We start from the raw sequence: 15,714 nt of genomic DNA on the forward strand, positions 1-15,714 counted from the left end.
GATTGTGATTTCCTGCTGCTTTATTTTAGTGACCTGTTTTATAACTGAAGGTGTAAAGAAATGTATATTCTTTTACTCAGAAACCTTGAGTCAGTCTTTATTTGAACCATCGCAATTGCTGTCCTTTGTGTAACTTCTGATACTGCTCACTTTACTTTACTTTGAGACGGGTCTGGCTGCTCAGCCATCACTACCACTTTACTGTGTAGTACAGTCTTGTACCAAAGGTGAATTTGTACTTGCACTTGTAGTCTTAATTGTGTGTGGTGTTCCCAAAGGGTACTGCATATGATTCTGCCTAACACCGAGCTCAGTAATAATCTGGAAAATGTAATGCAGGGGCTACATTCGCATAGCACACACCCCAAAGAGAATTGTTTCTTGTCACCGTATTAGGACTTATTTCCCATATTACTGGAGCTCATTTCATCTACTTCAACAGCTAAAGGTTTCAGTCCTTGCTTCCTGACATGAAACCTATAACGCATTTCTATATCAGGCATGTTAGTCCACTAAACTGTCTTGCCAAAGTGAATCTGTCTTGCCAAAACGTAAAGGTGATATTATATTGATATAGTTTAAATCGTTTCTTAGTGCAATAACAAGAATTATTTCCCCAAATCAGTTGCACGCACTACAGAAAGTTCAGAAGGTTGAAATGCTGCATTCTACCTGCCCAAATGCATGCCAATTATTTATGCGTTGCACACATACGTTTGAAGCTGCTCTGTTAAGCCCCTGAGCTATTTTGGTGTAATACTGAAACCGGGAAGGTGTTTTGAAAGTCATTTTTGCACCCCAAATTATCTTTAATCCCTCTAGTTAGCTTTAACTTGAAGTAAGAGGCTTGCAGCAAGACGTGTCCATTTCAGGATTGGTTCTCAAAAACCCACAGACGTCTTCAAACCTTCCAGAGAAAGTCTGAGGGCCAATGAACCAGTGTTTCAACAAGGATGCAGAGAAATGTATGAATGCTGTTAAGGCTTTACACATAGCGCATAAACAACATTAAAGTGCAGAACCTTCTTTTTACAAGAAACTACCAGAATACTGCACCACGCTTCACGTCTCCATGGGGGTGTCCTTATTAGCGGAGGCGCGGCCAGGACTGTCTAACAAGTGGAGCTTGAAGCTAATGTAGTTGGCCCACTGAAGTGACATTAACATCTGTAAATGCCCACACAGTGCTGCAGAGTGGGCATTTACATATTTTGGGTGGCCTTTGCCCGCTACAGGCCCTACCCTGTCTACGCCAGTTCAACCATTCAGCTGCACAACTAATGCCACATCAAGGAAAGCATGTGCTGACAGGCACCAGCATCGACTGTCTAGGTGGGATATTGCTTTTTGGTGGGGAACAGGAGGGCCAGCAGCAAACCTTGCCTGACATTCATACCCATGCCTCTAACAATCATGGCACCATGGTCACTGCAAGGAAGAGACCTTTAGAAATCAAGATGAACACATTGCCGTTCAAGAAGTCATAGAAGGCCACCCCAGTGTTGATCTCAGCACCTGACAACATACCTGAAGACAATCAATGAGAAGAACCTTGAGCCCAAGGCAACATAGATACGTAGACAAGGCAGACGAGAAGATCACCATGAATAAAGAGACAAGTATTTATAATGATGCTGTGTCAGCTACTATGTGCACATCAACTAGCACCACCCATTCCCAAGACAAAGTATTAACGGGCATCAGTGATAATAGGTTATACTTCAACATCTTCTCTGACAAATCCCTAGTCACGATAATCCCTGGATTTACCAAATCGTATTTGTATTATCTTGTGCCTTGATCTTTTGATGGAATATTTTCCCCCGAAATTGTGGCATCCTTGATTTGGAAATCCGGCCCATCCTCCACTGCAACACTTGCTCCTTTTACTATCTGTGCCCCTAGCCCCGCCCTGTGTCTTTCCATGCTCCTTTCTCATGGCCAAACTCCCATCCCTGCTCTGCGGCCCACTTACTACTTTTTAGTCTCCCTACCCACTTTCTCTTGTCCTCTGCTGCGCCTCTTCATGTTGTCTTGACATATTTTTCACCAATACATGGCTCTCTTATAGTGAATCCACCTCCCTGTCTCCCGCTCACCTGAATTTCCTCACGTCACTCCCTCCATCTACTCTGGTCCACTGATCTACCACCTTGATGTGTCTCAACATGTTTGGCTCTGTTATTATCCGGGTGGTTTCCTCCTTAAACACACCACCATTTCCACCACAACATGCCAAACATCCACCACCCTTCTGTTCATCACTTCTGCTGCCTCCACTCGTTTATGAATAAGTTCATAATTTCCTAAACGTTTGCTATGATTTTGGTTATTTTCTTGCAATTACAATCATTCTCATTGAAATGTTCGGAATGCAGACTGAACACTTGATAGTGGACCCTGAAACAGGGATCTTTTTTGTGTAGAAGGTTTTATTTGTCAGGGTAAGGATGTGGTGTTTGCTGTGCATGGGCCTGCACTCACACGCACACATGATTTGATGTCCATTGTTTGTTTGTTTATATATTTGGTAATGCGCTCCGAACCCTTAGGTAGCTGGGCGCAACAGGGATAAGTAGACTTCAATCTTAGTTACAACAGATAAACAAAATACAGTGGAGACAAACTTAGTCACTGCGTGCATGTTACAGAAGTGCAGCGGTGCCAAGGAACCAGGTGCAAAAGGTACAAATCGCGGACACAGAATACATGGACTTCATGACTTGGTAACAATAATTGCAATGGGTGCAATAATGAGAACGGTAAGACATAAGTGCGACTGCTGAGTTAGTGGCTTACAGTGATAGGGAACTAGGTCAGTGATGATCAGGTGTTAATAGTCATTTGTTCGTAGCCAGGAGAGCATGTTTTGTCTGAATGTTCGGTAAGGTTTTTAAATTCTCAAGTCTAGGGGAAGTGCATTCCAGGATGTGTCTGCTTTGACCGGGAAGCTAGAGCCGTCCGCTTTGGTTCGTTTAAATCTCGGGATATCAAGAAGGTGGGCATTGGCTGATCTAGTTAGTCGTGGTGAGGTTTTCCTATTTTTTCTTTCTATGAGGTATGGGGGTGCTATATTGTTTAGACACTTGGAGGTGAGTGATGCTATTTTAAGAAGAATCCTGTCGTTTATTTTTAGCCGGCGGACAACTGAAGTTAGAAATGTGCTCTCTGTTAGGAATATTCAGTGCTGCTCTAAGGGCGTTGTTTTGTAACCTTTGAATTTTGTCTAAAATGTATTTGTTGGCATCTGAGTATAGGGTGTTACAGTAGTCCAGTTTGGACATTATTAGCGCATTGGCAAGTGTGAGGCAGCTAGCTTATTGCACCACAGTGTCAATAAATAGTGTCAACACTGTGCTGTAACTGGGAAGCCTTCTGCTATGGTTACACAATGGGTCAGTGTGATTTTTTACCTGTTGTTTCTCACGATTCTAACCAGAAAGCCTCCTAAACGTTCAAGGCTTCCCCAGCATACACACAAACACCTCTTTGACACACAGTACCTATGAGACCTGAACACAACAATATTCAATTTCCTAAACAAACAGATGCAGTCATATACATACAACATCATTGTGTTTATTGACTAAGCACATATTTGGATCTAGGACGTTCTTCATTTGACAGACCTGTAGCCACTTAACATTAAGACTGACTTTTTGAAATCATGATTTTTTTTCAGTTTGGTTCAGATTAAGATGTATCCTACATTTACAAACAAAATAGTACTGGTTGAAGTTTATGCAGGGGTGTTGCTAGGTCTAGAAAAAAAAATCTGGGGCTATGCTAATGTCGGGACTCGAGGCTCGCTAGCCTTTTGGCTGTAGCCCCTGAGTTTCTATCCGGGCCTACAACCAAAAGACTAGGGGCTAGAGCCCCACCAGCTCCCATCTAGCAACGCCTCTGAGTTTAAGGTGGGGCAGACATTGTCTCTGAAACATTTCGCTTAAAAAACGTGACAAAAACTTCAAATGCGAGCGATTAATTTTACACAGCCAAAAAATGCAGTGGATGCAAAGTATTTTTCTATTCGTACCATTGAACTTCTCAGCACAATTTCTATGAGCACCCGTGCCAGCAGAACTAGATTCAAGGCTACAGGCCAGAAGGACATTTTTCTATATCTCGCAAACCCACTAGACAGGATTGCAGATTTGCTTGTGGTAAATTGTGCACGCTGCTTGTGAGGCACGTTGGCACTTTGTAAGTCACATGCTGTATAAAATAAGATGACGTTTTATAGGAGCCCAATTATTGAAGCATGCAAAAGCACATAACGAAACACAATGGCCCATACAAGGTGAAGGTCGCTCCAGTAGGCAGATGCATACGTTGGAATGGCACAAATAGCAGATCTAAATTTAAGGAGATGCCCACTTGTGATGAGGTGCCACAGAAATCTGCTTAAAAAGAGGGCTTACCTGTGGCATGGAAATCGTGGTGGAAGCAGAAACACATCTACAAGAACAAAGAAGGCTGACATGTCACCAAACAGCTTCAGAAAGAAATGGCAATAATATTGAACATAGTCACCCGGGCTTTTATACCTTATATATACTACCTTCCATAGCCCATGTGGTCAGAAACTGCCATCACAGGGGAATGAGGAAGGAACACAACCAGTAGACCAACGAGACCAGTGAGAAATGTTCATGGGACTGCGCACTAAAGGGTTACAATTTGAGAATTGTGAACAGGGGAAGTGACACGGAAGAGGGGAGAAGCTGGTGAATAGTGGAGGAGAGAGGGCTGAGGGAGTGGTGTGAGCAGGTCATGCTCTGACTCTATTTGGACTACACTCATGTGGCAGTCTATACCAGTGAACCCAGGTTGTTTGAGGAGCTCCGAGACCTGGACTTTGGGGCTAAGTCAGCAAAGAATCCAGGATAGAGCCCCATCCAGGGAGTAAGGGACACTGACGAGACTACAACGAGAGCCATGAGAGTTGGAGAGGTGTGACTGATATGAAAAAATCAGAGATGTGCTGTGTGAAGGCACTTACATTTGAAGTCCATAAGAAGACCTAATACAGAACAAGAAGTAGACGCAGGACAAGGGCAGGCTAAATAGAGCCCCTGCCGGTACAAGAACCTGCTGGCGGCCGGACGCTGCATTTTGGATAATCTAGTAAAAGTACCAAAATGTCTAATAAAGAAAGTGTGGAAATTACCACTTGGACACTGAATTCTAGGAATTGTTCAGGTAGCAAAATGACCATCAACGACCTTGAGAGAAGGGAAACTGAGACACTGACCTCTGGGAATTGTAGTCAAAGTACCAAAGTGTCAAATAAAGACTGATAGAGTAGGAAAGCTTGGGCACAGGATTCTGTGAATTGGCGTTCAACTACAAAACTGTCCACTAAGGTCTATTAGAGAATTAAATATCAGACAATTAATTGTGGGAGCAGTAGTCAAAGCAAGTGTCCAACAAAAGACTGTGAGAGGAAAGAAGCTCAGACACTGAATTCTGGGAAAATGTGGTTAGAGTACCAAAGAGTCCATCCAGTGAAGACTGCAAGAAGGAAAGGAAGGCCCGTGAATTCTGAAAATGAAATTCAAGTATCCAACTGTCTGATTAACACTGACAAAAGAATAGCTCAAAAATTTAATTTAATTGCTTTCAAAGTATCAAAACGTAAGATGGTGAGTGATGGAAAGTTTTGAGGCGCCATAGTGGGAAATGCAGCCCAATAGCAAAGTGCTCTGTTTATGTCACCTTTCATTCATTCACTATACGATAAATGTAATGGCTAATCGGCAGCTCCAACCAATGTACTGAAGTTCCCTTAGTCATCGCAAGATTTGTGCTGAAGTAAAAAAGCTCTAAAATGCATTCCAACAGAATACTTTCCTCAGAGCTCCTTTGACCTCTTTGTTTCGGAGAGTGTAAACAAATGGATTTAAGGTGGGAGTGACAACTGTAAACAAAATGGAAGCCATACGTTCTTGTTCCAATGAATCCTTGGTGGTGGGTCGTAGATAGGTGCACATGGCCGTCCCAACATAGAAGACGACAACGGTCAGGTGTGAGGCGCATGTGGAGAAGGCTTTCTGTCGGCCTTCAGAGGATTTGATCTTCAGAAGATGGGAACTGATGAAAACATATGAAAAAAGGATCAGAAGAAAGGTACTGACAGCCAAAAAGCCAGTGATTATGGTCACCAGGCGCTCATTGAGGTATCGGTGCAAGCCAGCTTCAAAAGGGGCTTGATGTCACAGTAGAAATGACTGACCCGATTGGAGGCACAGAACGGCAACCTGGCTGTTAATATAGTGTGGAACAAAGAGTAAAGGAATCCAACAGACCAGGATCCAGAGCACAGCAATATGCAGACACTTTCCTTCATGATTTCATAATACCTCAACGGGTGGCAGATTGCAACATATCGGTCGTAGGACATGGAGGCCAGCAGCATAGCCTCAGTGCTGCCAAAGAAGTGGAAGAAGTGCAGCTGTGCAATGCAGCCCCCAAAGGAGATGGACCTCTTCTCAAGCAGAAGGTTAGCCAACATCTTGGGGACCGTGACCGAGGAAAAGCAAATATCCAGGAAGGAGAGATTAGCAAGTAAAAAGTACATGGGGTTGTGAAGTTGAGATTCCTTTATCACCACCATCACAATGCTGATATTGCCAAGAAGAGTAATAAGGTAGAATATTGAAATCACCCCAAAAAGGACTGCGTTAAGCTCCAGGAGATCAGTAACTGCAAGGAGAATGAATTCAGTCACGTGTGTATGATTGACACCTTCCATTTCTTCCTTTTCATAGAAACAAAAATGAAATTGATTATAAAGTGCTGTCTGAGATACCATTGCTCCCTCAAACCCATTTCATTCAAATGCAGTAGTTTCCATGTTGTAAAATGCCAGTATAGACACACTCGGGTCCTATGACCTTACTTCATGAAGATTCAGAAAGATTCAAAACGGTGCCAGAATGCAGAAAAAGAAAGAAAGACATGTTATGCCCATTTCCCAATAATCCTGGCTAATGAGGTGATGTTATGCTCACTAACATTTCAGCAGGAACTGTGGAGGCTTTTGTTCCTGATGTACAAAGTGTTTTTCAATGGGATTTGTGTCCAGTCAGGTGTTCTCCTGAGAGCGAACTGAAAGCCCTATTGTCAGTTTGCGTGATGAATGCAAACCTTTCATGGTTTGTAACATTTTGACTGAGAACTTTTGATTGGTTAGGATTTGTGGACAATGTCAAGACGGAGGCCTAATGTTGACTGGTTGTAATAGAATTGGCTGATTGGCTATTTCTTCTGCAGATTGAAGGAGAGCAAACTAGTGCTGTGTTCCTGAACAATGACATCCAACCCCTCAGCTGAGGGCCTCAATCATCTTCCGGGAGAACACATGACAACATTGATATTGATATTTTATTTCTATCGCGCTGGTACGCAAGTGTTTCAGAGCACGACAAGGCAAGGGAGGGGAACAGGGGAGAACAAAACAGCATGGAAAATGTTCTTAATTCATCAGATAGAAATGTTGGTCAATCATATTTCCTATAACATAAAGGAAGAATAATATTGTGTTTTCATAGATCGTCATATTCATAAATGATTACATACCCATCATTAATGATTAACACATTAATGGAAATCATGGATCAATCATTAATGAACAACAGTTTAGAGGGGATCAAAAATCAACATGTTCATTAATGGTAATTGTGCAGAAGTCCTAATTCACCAAATTCACCCATATCTTCTTGACGATCAATTACAAATTGAAACCTATAGCAGATTGTTCTCTGCATGACATCTGTCCAAATTATGGATCACGTATACAAAAAGCCGAAAGATTGGCTAAGGAAGAGAAAGGGGAAACTCCAATCCCATTGAGTTATTGCAAATTACCCCACAACTATTTCTCATGTGGTATGGGTTCTCCAATCAGTTGCAAGCAGAATACAGGTTACTCAAACCATCCTATGCCATTTACGTCCCAGTGGGGTTCTCATTTGAATGTGGTCTCCAGCCTTCCTTGTTGACAGATACCTGCTGCTCCCTTCGGCATTACAGAGCTCCATGAATTGGAAACTTCCATTAGCAGACAAGTGTGTTGAAGTGGCCACGTGAAAACAAGTAACAGTGTACAAAAACCCGAATATATAAAGAAATTAATCTGTATATGTTCATGTGTAATTAATTGTACAAAGACACATACACATTGATGGTAGTTAATGTGCACATAACCTACAATTCCCTGTGCAGAAATATTCCCATGACCCACCCCCACACATACACTTTGCAGGAGCATACCTGTGAGACACACACACACACACACACGGACACACACGCACACGGACAGACACCACACCCACACAGATACACACACACACCTGCACACACATTCACACACTGAGCAGCGCAGTTACATTTCAATGACCCATTCGCTCCCTGCATAGTTTAACTCACCACACGTGTAGACCTGTGCATTCAGCATTTCAACTACATACACTTCTCTGTACAGTTACCCTCCCATAAAAGACATACAGCCTCATTACGACCCTGGCGGTAAGGGGTTTACGCCAGCGTTAGCTGCGCCGACCCCTTACCGCCAATTACGAGGTCCCTTAGCGCCATGGAGCTTTTAACACCCGCTTTTAGCGGGTGTTAAAATCCATGGCGCTAAGGGACCATGGAGTTAATTACGCCACCGTAATTTACGGTGGCGTAATTAACGCCTTCCCCACTCCCATTATGCCCTATGGGGCAAAAATGGGAATGGGGAAGGGTAAATGGGGATTGGGGACTTACCGCCCCGCCAAGGTCGGAATGGGGCGGTAAGTCCGCCAACCACCATGGCGTAAACGTAGTTTACGCCATGGTGGTAAAGTGACGGCCCAGGCGGTAACTTACCGCCTGGGTCGTAATGAGGCCCATAGGGTCTCATTACAACTCAGGCGTTAAGGGTTAACGCCGTCGTTAACCCTTAACGCCTGATTCCGATTTTAACGGCTGCTTCTAGCAGCCGTTAAAATCCATGGCGCTAAACCGCCTTGGTGCTAATTACGCCACCGTAATTTACGGTGGCGTAATTAGCGCCTTCCCCACTCCCATTATGCCCTATGGGGCAAAAATGGGAATGGGGAAGGGTAAAATGGGAAATGGGGATTTACCGCCCCACTCACCTTGGAATGGGGTGGTAAATCCGCCATCCACCATGGTGTAAACGTAGTTTACACCATGGTGGTAAAGTTGGCGTACTTACCGCCTGGGTCGTAATGACCCCCATAGGGCCTGATTTACACAAATCACGTTTGAATGGTAAAACCCCCAGTGAAAAATACTTTTTACATCAGGCCCATATAACACAAGCAACACAGGTACAACTTTATATCAAGTGCACCAAATTCCACTTGGTTTCACCAATCTCTGAGAACTATCCTGTACTTGACCATCAGAAATTCCAATTAAATCCAATATGGAGAAGACCACACTGATCACCCCAAGAGTAGTGAAAGCAAGCATATTGTCACGTGCAGAGAATATTCCTGCATCACCATCCCATGCAGGAACTGTTGATACACCTAACTCGTTGTAGTCCCTAATCTAACACTGGCACTCACATTGTACTCTGCTGCTCTCACAACATTCGCAGAACAATCTGTCCACAGTGCCAGGCTTGCATCAGTTTGGAGCAGTCTTATAATCCGACCTCATAGCAGTTAGACACCATGCATGTGCAATCTGCATCCCAGGCACCATCCATGCAATAACCAGACGCCCCTCTGTTAATGTCTGGAGCTGTGCAGCAACTGCACATTCAGAAAAGGATGTAAGTCGAAGCTGTGTGCTGTACATAAATAACAGCCTGGACACTGGCATCAAGCATAGAAGCTGAGAAGCTTCTGTACCAGTTCTACCATTCTTAAATGAGGGAATAATCAGAAGGTTGTCATTAGCATATGGACGATATCTGGTGGGAAAGGTAGATGATCTGCCACTAGGGCAGTAGATAGTGCGTGTAAGGATTTAGCACAGTGATGCATATCCCACTATATCCAGGAAACTAGTGCAAGACATCGTCTGATTTGAGGAAGCATTGAAGATATGGAAGCAGGCTGGCTCCAGTATCCCATGCATATTGTAGACACTGGATGATATTGACTGAATGTGCAATATAAATGCTATTGCGGCTATCCAATATGGATGCAGCAAAATAGTCTACTCGCCTTACCAAGGGAATGAAGGAGAGTGAATGGAGTAGGGGCGTGATTCCGAGCTGGGGCAAAAACCTAATTGGAAAGCTGACATTCTGCCCTCAAGTTTCCAGCACCATCATTCTGAGGTGGGTGGAAGGATTGGAGGGGAGCAGCTCTGCTTCCCAGCTGCAAAAGCTCATACAATCTTTCATTGTGAGAGCAACGTGTGCACCAGCGACACTGTGAGGATTCTGAAAAAGTCTGCCACTTTTCTTTTTTATTAAAGTCTCGAGCCGTCAGAAAATTAAAAAAGTGGTGTTGCTATACAGGCCTTTTGAAGTAAAAAAGTTTGAAGAAACTACACCTCACAGGGGCCGTTCTTAACACCTTTTTCTAACATGCAAAAGAAAGGCTCTGCAAAGGCGGATGCGATGCTAGTGTCTTTCTTGAATTAATGTTGTTCTCTAGGGGCGTTGTCGGGCCATACATTAGGCACATACAAAGCCCGAGCATTTGATGCCCAGCTGCCGCATTCTTAGTTTAACAAAATATGGTGCTTTTAAGAAAAGTGTTGCTACTCCATGAGCAACACTTTTCCATGTTTGCATCTGCTTCAGAATTAGGCCCTGAATGTCGCAGCCTGAGAAGGCGAGTAAAGCATGACCTCCCCGTTTTGGCTACCTGTGGCTCCTGTGACAGCTATGTCTCTATAAGAATGTCAAGGGGCTGACTGTGTTACCAGTTGCAGTACACATGCCAAGGCATTTATGTCAGAAGGTGACTCCAGCAGACATTCATGCGATCTCTGTCACACCAGGGGTTACTTTCAAAACCTTTTGAAACATCCAATCAATTTTCTGAACAAGGTGGGAGTGTTTTGAACTCTGATGCACACCGGAGGGCGAGCCACACGACGAAGAACAGGAAGGCGAAAGAAGTGCGCATGCCTATTAATTCCAGTCTTTAAGGGGAACAAGCAGGTCAACTCTAGAACAATGTATTGCTCGTGAACAAGATTATGGGCAGAGTGAGGTCATCCTGCTAAGTTGCTGGTCCCCAAAGAATGTTTCACATATCCCAAGAAATTCAAACCGGCGGAAACGACAGTGAACACAGGAAGCGGAGATGAGAGCAGTGTTTACATATGTGATTATCTATCCCTTGAGCAGCTCAATGAAGTTAAGGGCTCTGCAATACTTTTTACATGTATATTTGGTAAACATGACATGTTAAACAATACATTACATTGCATGCATACCTGGCAGACTGAAGTTGGGTCACATAACGGTAAGACAACTGTTTATTGAACTTGTCAAATTCTGTATTTTCATTGCATGCACATTTGACACACCCTGGATTGGTCATTGCAAGGTGAAAAGTACAAGACCCAGGTCAGACACATATGATAAACTGCACAATGCATTTCATAAGTTGATGATTCTACAGTGCTTTAAAGACAAGCATCCTGATTAACAAGGCTGTGCAATGTGCATGTTTGCAGTGCAAAGTGACTTTGCACTGACTTTGCCCTGGTGCAGTCACTTTGCACTTAGGACTGCAAAAAAACACTTTGGACTACTCTGAATCAGTGTTTGTTGGCTAAATATTCCACTAATCAGGACCATTGAGTTTATTCTTCGAGTCTGACGATGACAGTATGTGCTGCCATTTCAGCAGAAGTGGTGCAGTGACCACCACAGTGTTGAGTGGATGCTTTTCAGACTATGCCTGCTCTATGTTCCTTGTGTGGCCATCGTTGGCTGTGTATAAGTAACGCCCACTGCACCAGCTAACAAATCACACATGTACTTTAGTTTCATTTCCTGTGGCCCCATATGTGGACTGTGACATTCTGACAACAGAATGTGCGTTTTGGAACTACTTGCCAGGTGTGGTCAGCAAGAAATGCAGCCAGACCCTGGGTATTGAGAGCCTTCTCTAAACATTGGAGCTTGAACTCGCCTATTTAAGGGGATCTTCTATTGCTGAGGCCCAGCTAAACCTTTTCTATCTGGGGCAACCTTTCACTATTTGCTTTATACTGCACCTGTTTTATCTGAGCAAGCTTGTAGTCCAGCCCACAGCAATTGCAGGGACACATGCAATACTTCTGTTATCAGATGGAAGTCCAAAGGGGAGGGAGGTGCAAAAAACGGAACGTACATGGAGGGGACTTGTGCACACCTAAGTGCACAGTACAGCTTGCACTCTTGCCCGGTTATCTTTTACAGCTGCCGTCAAGCCTCAGCACCAAAACAGAGCCTCATTGTCTGCTCCTCTAGTAACAGCCATTTCCTGTGAAACGTGGCCATACCATCCATATTCCGAAGTAATACCTCCACCCGTTGCTGTATTAGATCCCACTGGGACCATTTATTAGTGAAACCTAGCATAACCTCAATATACCAGGTGAACTATTTTTCTGAATTCCTTTGTTTCAACATGACCATGATTAATTGGGCAGACATGCCCTTGCCTTACATTGCCAATGCAAGAGTAAATGCCAATGCAGTGGTTCAGAGTCACTTCTAAAAGCCTAACTCAAGGGTTAAGCTTCAGACCTTCAGAGGGCTCCAGTAAAGAGTAAATGAGGGAGAACATCGAAATGAACTCAGAAGAGATGTCATAAGAAAGAGAAAGGGGGAATGCTTGGGAGGAAGGAGTGTAAAGAGAAGAGACAAAATAAAACATGACGCGTGATAGACAGAGAGTAAGTTAAAAAGACAGAACATAACCCAAAAAATGAAAATCACAATGTTGTATAGTGCTGCATGCTGGAGTCCTCCCACATCTAGTCCCTGTAATAGAAGGCAGAAGGAGACATGTAGGAAAAGTGGAGAGTTCAATAAAATGAGAAAATGAAGGCGATCAGCTAAACTATATCCCTGTGTCTTCTCTATAGAGAAAATGTGTGAGTACCCTTCCACTTAGTTAGTGAGCAGTAACATCAGTGTTGAAACACTTCACTGAACTATCATGGGTCTAATTATACCCTCAAACAACACGCATGCACTAGTTTACCCGTTCATCTGATTCTTCTATTTGATTTTCATTCAAAAAGCTTTATTATCTGGCTAGCTGACGCTCTGAATTGACAAAAGTCCAAAAAGACTGTTTGTTTTCAATGAAGCCATTACCATGTTCAAACAGTCACCTTGTAGACTTAGACAAAAAGGCACAGACGCGCAAATAGATGCAGAGACGTGGATTCAGGTCTCATGAAGGAGAGAAATACATGGAGAGGTGGAGATATATGGGATGATCACCTGTAGAAGATCATGAGAACAACTTGCACCTTCTGCTGGCTCAGTGCCTTCTCTCTTGCTCTGGAGCCATCAAACATTGTGCAATGAAGAGTGTGGTGGAACCCGTTTCATGAGATGGGTCCCTTGCAGGCAAAGGCCCATGCCCAGTACTGAAGCTCGGCATCATATCATACGGAGGATGTTTACCTGATCCGCTGCTTCACACTCCTTTTATCTTGGGCCCTGATGTGCTCGGTTGTAGTCTCTGGTGAGAACTCGAAAGCTGATCCTTCTGGGAGAACTAATGTAATGCGAATACGCATCCCCACGAGGGAATAGTTCCCCCTGAGGTATTGGGGTGGTCAGGTTGCGTTAATTGTATTTAATCTTCCCACGTGGCAGAGACTGTTATTTGGGTGGAGTCGGGTACTGGGAGTGGTGCAACTGGGAACCCATTATGAAGATCAAAAACAAAAAAAAATCAAACAATGTGTGGAAGAGAATACCATGTCTTCACTTTGGTTTACGAAGGTGCATTCCAAACGTATTAGCATCCTGGAATAACATTGAGTTGTATCAGGCATATTTGCCCACCTCAATGTAAATAGAGGACCCATCTCGAATTGCATTGGCATCGTTGCATGATAAACCTGCAGAATTGTGCCCCATATTTTGGGGCATCCTACTTGGCATACATTTAAAACTCTAAAAAAACAAATATATACTATATAATACAAAGAATAAATAAGACACACACACAATAAATGAATATGAAATGTAATTACAATTACTCCTTTTCTTTCCTGGCTTTCCACAATCCTAACTGCTGAAAGATAAACAGTTTGCCCAACACAAACACAGTACAGCCAGATGACAACAGGGCAGTGGAACATGTTATGTGGCCTATTGGGGATGGAAACAGCATGCCTCTATCACAGATCCCTAAATTCTTACACTTAGGCAAATATCCAGAAAAGTTCAAAATGTTCAAAGGACCTTGAACCACTCCAAATTCTGGTGGACTGGATTATGCCAAAACTTGCCCGCCCAGTACAATAAAAAAACCTCTGCACTACAGGTCAGAAAGAGGGTGCCCCATCCACACCGTTTAACACAGCTGCAGGGCACAGGTCTATGGAAAAGGGTGAGTTTTCCTCTTTGGAAAATAAATGGAACCAAGGAAGACCACATCTGTCAGAAGAGTGAATACTTGATAGTCCCGACAATTTTCCACTGAATATGGAAACATTTGACTCATGGAATTCTCTGAATTGTTGTCCTGTCCTGGGATTCATGGAGCCATCCGGGAGTGAAGATGTCCTTCTGCTCAGGCCCCAGTTCCATTGAAAGTTTCTCCTGTTTGAGTGACTCCTGACTCCCAGTCTGTTCTGGTAAGCTCTTGTCACTTGGTTGTGGGTTCAATTGAAGACACCTCTGTTCAGCATCCATGTCTGGAAGCTCTATGATGTCATAGACCCATATGCTCCCTCCAGTTGGATGACTGAGTGGCTTCAGTGCTTGAAAACCTGCCCTGTTCCGCCCAGTCAACGAGTGTCGCACCCCATCCACTTATGCAGTCATCCATCGTGATGATCACTGATAATGGCACATACAGGCCCATTCTGCACATGGGATTGTCGATCTGTAACCACTATTGAGAATCTTACTTCAATGGATCTATCTATTCATCTATCTTTTCCGGTTAGGCACACTCTTTGTTAATGAGGGTGCCAAATGGGAGGTGACCTACTGCCTGGAGGACAATGAATCATTGTGCCCAGCCGCCAGCCCAAATCCCCAGGCAGAGGGACACCTCCCGTTTGGCACCCTCATTGACAATGAAGGTGCCGAACGGGAACAGTGTTGGGTTGGGTACCTGAGTGTGATGCTAGTCCCTTTAGATCAATGTGTAATTGGTCTCAGAATATATAACAGTGATGCATGAAGGGTGTGTATACAATGAAATGCCTTTATTCTAAAGTGTGCCCTTGAGTTGACACGTGTTTCGGCCAACACTGGTCTTTTTCAAAACTGGGCAATTCTCCTGCTAAATCACAAGAATCAAAGGTACAACATAATAAACAATCAAAAAATAGATGCAGCAAAAACTAAAATTTTGGGTGAAATATGTCATACAACAGTATGTCAACAATAACAATAATAGTGCATGCAATTTTTGAGCATGAGCATGACCAACCATGGATTACCCAAAATATATATATATATATATATATATATCAGTAAAAAAAACTTTGTTAAAGGGACGTTATGGTTAAGTTGCGCTACTAAAAACCTATGAAATTCAGTGA

At 43.4% G+C, this 15,714-nt stretch overlaps 1 pseudogene; it reads right to left on the reverse strand.

Annotated features, from left to right (window-relative positions):
- Positions 1-5,825: 5,825 nt before the first annotated feature.
- On the reverse strand, positions 5,826-6,754 carry LOC138522468 (olfactory receptor 12D1-like; annotated as a pseudogene).
- Positions 6,755-15,714: the final 8,960 nt, after the last annotated feature.

This window comes from Ambystoma mexicanum, chromosome 1p (genome assembly GCF_040938575.1).
Source record: "Ambystoma mexicanum isolate Mex_15411 chromosome 1p, UKY_AmexF1_1, whole genome shotgun sequence".
Lineage (NCBI taxonomy): Eukaryota > Metazoa > Chordata > Amphibia > Caudata > Ambystomatidae > Ambystoma > Ambystoma mexicanum.